Below are 5,245 nucleotides of genomic sequence, written 5' to 3'. Positions count from 1 at the left end.
TAATCTCCCCCCAGGACCTGCTGCAGACGCAGCCAGTTACTCATTCACACAATAAACTTCACGCTGATAGAACTTCTAAGAGACTCTCCGGGAACATTGCAGGTAACCCGACTCCAGGAAAGTTAAAAATAGTCTCTCCACCAAATTAAACATTATCTAAGTTCTCCACACAGTTATTAAACACAGAGAAGATCACCTCTGTGCATAATCTATAAATGGCTTGGATTACATATTAAAATTCTAATTAAAAGTGTTTGTGTCATCTCAGTTGGGCCATTTGAGATTGGAGACTAAATTCTGGTTCAGAGTGAAAGCCCATGTGGAAGCGAGATTTCCGAGGGCTGCAAATTAGAAACTCAAGGCAGTATTACAATGTAATTCTAATGGAAAGAAAATAATGCAAACCACGAACTACTTTCAAGACCCTGGTCACACCATGTGTATTTCGTGCCCCTTTCGAAGAGATTCCCTTTCTATGGGAGAGTGACTTAGGCCATAGAACTTTCCTTTCTGGAGAGTTGGAGAGAGAGAGACAAGAGAGAGGAGATTTCTGCTGAGTGTGAGAGGGGAGTATTAGCATGATCGCATTCAAAACTGAAATCTCATAAGCCTGATCGTGCAACTTCACTAATTGGAAAACACATCGTGAAATATATAAACAAAAGCTTTTCCATATTTAAGATCCAAAATGAGGTATGCTGCTTGGGTTTTTATTTAATCCACTAAGTAAGTGAAAACATTACTTCGGACAGCACTGTTCAGAAAAGTCAATGAAAATTTAATGGAAAATATTAGGGGCTATTTTACACCATCCAAACCCCTGCAATATCTAATAGTTTGGTCATTTTATAATTAATGAAAGAAAAAGTATGTATTTTCCCCAATGATCCCCTCATTGCTGTACTATTTTATATATATACACACATACACATATATACATACAGTATATATACATATACATATGTATATATAGTATATATGTATGCATGTGTATATATATAGTATGTGTATATATACATATATTTGGTTTCAGAAAAACTCAATGAAATATTTTACTTATCAATTAGTAAGTAATCAGTTTTTTTTAGTTAATGGTATGTTGTCTTTCTTATTCTAGAATAGCTCTGAAAGTCAGTTCTGAGAACATGCATACAGAAAATAGAATGCCAATATTCTGAACAGTAACAAAGGGAAAGTTTTTGCATTGTTGCATGCATAAATGAAACAATATGTTTTCCATGTTCCCATAAATGTCTTCTTAAGTGGTCTCAGACTTAAAGCACAATGAAAAAAATTAACATGGAGCTGATTTATGAAAGTTGATATTCAAAGCATTTCATGGACTTTGGGAATCTCCCTGAAGGGAATTAAGCAGAAAAGTTGGTAAAGATTTCCTTACATTTATTTTGTACAGCATTTTAAACATCACAGAATATTCCAGAACACGAACATTCCCTTCACAACCTACAGTCTGAAAGGAAGTTTTGTTAGTAGGCATGTATAACCCTGTTCCCCACTCTTTGAGTGAGTTGGGACCTACCTGTCTTCTCCAACGGCGGTCTCCAGAGCTCCCTGGGGACTGGGAGAGTGGTCTGGTACACACAAACCTCCAGCCGGAAGTGCCCTTCTCTCTACCTTCTGTTGTGGGCAGTCTTCTCCATCCAAATCTTTTGATAAGAGTCAGGATAAAGCATGATTTATTAATATAGCAGAGTCATTCCAATCCTGAGCTAAAACGTTATTGGAGCTTTCCCTAGCTACTGCTGTTTAAGAAAGTCCTTAAAAACCAATTTCATTTCCTTCCACCCAGTCAAGTTTTCTCCACAGATAATTGGTTTTTATTATATGCACAAAAGCATCAGTGAAGTCTGTATGTGTGAGGCATTTAAATGTTTCCAAAGGGAAGTATGTGTGTATTTACGTTCATGTGTCCAAACATACACTTCCATTCGACTCTGCATCACTGACCATTAACACTCTTCTAACGTGAGAGAACGCACTGGAAATTGTAAAGGCTGCACAAATAGCCAAGTTAGTCTTTAGTAGCAGTAGAAGTTCAATAAAGTTAGTATAGTGGTTGTCATGTTCTTCTATTTTAAAGCAAAACATCGTCCCTGTTAAATGTGCTGAATTTTTGCAAGCTTGCTTCCAGTATACCTGTGTTTTTAGTTTCAAAGCCTTAATCATTCCACTGGGGAAAAAAAAAAACTCATCTTTTTCCAATCATCATTTACACAACAGCCCTTTTAGGATTTATAAAACCTATCTCAGTGTATTATTAGCATCAAAAGTGTGTTTGAGATGCTAGAGCAGAATTGCTAATTGTTCATAAGTACCCTGAAACATTAGATTAGCAATGTTTATAATTGTCTAAATACAGCATGACGATATAAATCAATTACCATGCACATCCGTCTTTGACAATTCAATGCATCCAACTGTGGTGAAGTTGCCATAAACTTAAAAAAAAATAGAAAGCCACAGTTTTTACTGCCTGAAAATCTAACTAATGAAGTTGTATTCAATTGTAAACACTGCAGAAATAGGTGCAGTGGCAGGAAACTGGTCTACTTACTTGAATATTCATGTTCCTCAGAATTAAGGCTGTTCTTCACTTTGCAGAATTTCTCGCGTTGGAGTATTTTTCTGTGTCCTCTTGACCCCACAGCCCCTCCTCCACAGGTGAACGATTAACAAGTAGAAAGCTCCCTATTTCAACAACCGTGCACTGTCTTTTAAAAGTCACTTAACTTCTGAGAACAGATGATTTATCCCGAAACTTCTCCAGTGGCACAGGTGTCTGTGGCTGTCTGCCTTCCGATCAGATTCATCAGAGCTCGTGCAGTCCCGGGTCACCTTCACCGTGCTCCTCCTGGGGGTCCAGGGTGCTGAAGTGAGAATGACTTCTCCCTGGTATTTATTTGCTTTTTGATTGAAGGAAGAGGGTTAACATTTCAGTTTTTGTCCTTTTTTCCTCCCTTCAATTCAAAGTCAAAGGCAGACATCATTTTCTAAGTTGAATGTAGGTCTGAGATATGCTTCATTTCTGAATGAAAAACAAACCAAAATAAAACACAAAGCAGAACAATGCTGTGTGCCTGATTCCATCAAGTCACCGTGATATAAAAGAAAAAGACAATCAAGTGAGAAAAGAAAGGAAACATTCTAAGCAAATTAGTTTCTTCGCTCACTCCCGCACTATCCCCTGAAGCCCCCGACCTCTCTGCCGACCACGTCCTCCTCCTGTTGAATACTAACTCTTTCTGAATAGATCGCACTTAATGAAGCTAAGGTCAGGCGGCTTCCAGTTGGCACTTGCAGTGATAACAAATCAGAAATGATAGCATCATACAGATTTATGAATTTTTTACCCCTGCAGACACAAACATCAGACGTTTACTTTATAAAGAGAGCTTTTAGATCCTTCCTGCAGTTTCCATAGTGATTTCATTTTTTTCCCTTTTATCACAGATTGGCTGAAGAGCTGCTCCCCTTTGCACGTTAAAAGGCTTGTGCTACCAACTGTCGATGTAAAAGGTGGCTGAGGCAGAGACGCAATATATACTTCCAAAAGGAATTCAAACAGAGGCATGTTGGTGAAAGGTTCCAGAAGAATTTTTTTTTCGTCTGTATCACTGTGATAGTGCAGGAGAAAATAATTTTGCCTGAATTCTTGTAATTACTTTGAGTTAAACGTAGTTGTGTTTTACGCCGTGTAGCATACTTATATTAAAACACTCATCATACAAAACATAATCCTTTCATAAAAGGGTTTAATATAGCTTACACTGTTCCAAGTGTCTGGGCTTGTTAAACATAAAAGTTCATTATGAAATCATTTTCACTTCAGTTACTTTAGTTTCGGCTGCAATGTTTATTTCAATGTTTATTCTTCTGTTCTTATGTCTCAGTTGATTCACTTTTATTTTTTTTTTCTGTTAGGAAAAACTGTACTTCATTTTAAAATTCATTTTAAAATTAATCTAGACTGTCCACAGCAAAACAGCAAAAGCTCATAGAAGACATCTGTGGGTTTCTATCTAGTACTTAATAAAGTTAGGGCTCAGTCCTTAATTTACTTCTACGCTGTTTTATGTACTTCTCCTTATTAAAATCGAGCATCTGAGTGAATTTTAAATATTATACTGATTTTTCTGTCAACTCTTAGATCATTTAATAATGTTAGCACCTGAATAATCCTCATTGTAGGCTGCTATAATCCTGAAAGAAATGTCTGTTCCCTAATTACTTCTTAAATACAGGGCGGGGCAAAAGTAAGTTTAGAGTTGTGAGTACCTGGGACACAGAGTTTATTCTTGTGTTGTTATTTATTAATTATTGTATGATTTCCATAAAAATAACTGTAAAACTAGTTATGTCCCTGCCCCCGTATTTTGAATTCTTGTCTGGATGTAGATGTTTTACAAGTAAACTTTTAGCTCTGAATGTTTTTTTAAGACTGTGAGGAAAATAACACCACTGCCAATTAGCACTAAAGTTCATGTTCTATTTATATATTTTAAATTAATGAAATGGGAACGCATATCAAAATAATTGTCATTTTAGAAGAAACATTTCCATGAAAGTACTTAAGAAATATTATTATATATTTCATATGAAAATCTTTAAATTTCTGTAAGATACAGGGATCTGTGGGCTCTACCTTATTCTACATGTATTTTATTCTACCTCATACTTTATTTCTTAACTTCCAAAAAATATATAGCCTAAATAGACTAGCTATTCCTTTTTTTTATTCAGTGAGAAGAAAATTATGTATCATAATAAGGTTTCTTCTTCCCCTTTTCATTATACTTCCGTCAGAGAAAATAAGCTATATATAAAGTGGCTTTTGAATGAGAAAAATATAAATTGACTTGATATGATGAGAATTCCAAGAGATGGTGAGGTAGGAGACACATAAAAATATACTATTTTAGTTAAGTTCTTTGGAGGTCAAGGAAGAAGGATTCTTTTGATTTACCTTGGCTAATGGCATAGTTAAGTGTAAGAAGACATGAATTAATAATTAACATGGAAATCTCATACCAATTTACAGAATCATACTTCTAAACCTCACAGAGAGAAAAATGGGATTCAGTGAAGCACAAGAGACCTTGTCAACAGCTAACATTTACGAATTCAGTCACTGAACAAATTCCCATTGAACTTGTCACATACCAGACACTTTGGTATGAGGCGTATCTCCACTATGCACAAAAGGTATTGTCCTTGAAGGATAATC

The 5,245-nt window shown here is 35.8% G+C and overlaps 1 long non-coding RNA gene across 1 annotated transcript; it reads right to left on the bottom strand.

Moving 5' to 3' along the window:
• Window positions 1–1,109: 1,109 nt before the first annotated feature.
• On the bottom strand, window positions 1,110–3,617 carry LOC118499163. The gene is made up of 3 exons (XR_004901680.1): window positions 2,576–3,617; window positions 2,403–2,459; window positions 1,110–1,667 (listed from the first exon to the last, which is right to left on the bottom strand). It is a non-coding gene; the product is annotated as an uncharacterized LOC118499163 (long non-coding RNA).
• Window positions 3,618–5,245: the final 1,628 nt, after the last annotated feature.

The sequence above is a fragment of the Phyllostomus discolor genome, chromosome 2 (assembly GCF_004126475.2).
Source record: "Phyllostomus discolor isolate MPI-MPIP mPhyDis1 chromosome 2, mPhyDis1.pri.v3, whole genome shotgun sequence".
NCBI lineage: Eukaryota > Metazoa > Chordata > Mammalia > Chiroptera > Phyllostomidae > Phyllostomus > Phyllostomus discolor.
The sequence above is the reverse complement of the archived record's forward strand: the minus strand, read 5'-3'. Positions and strand labels throughout refer to the sequence as shown.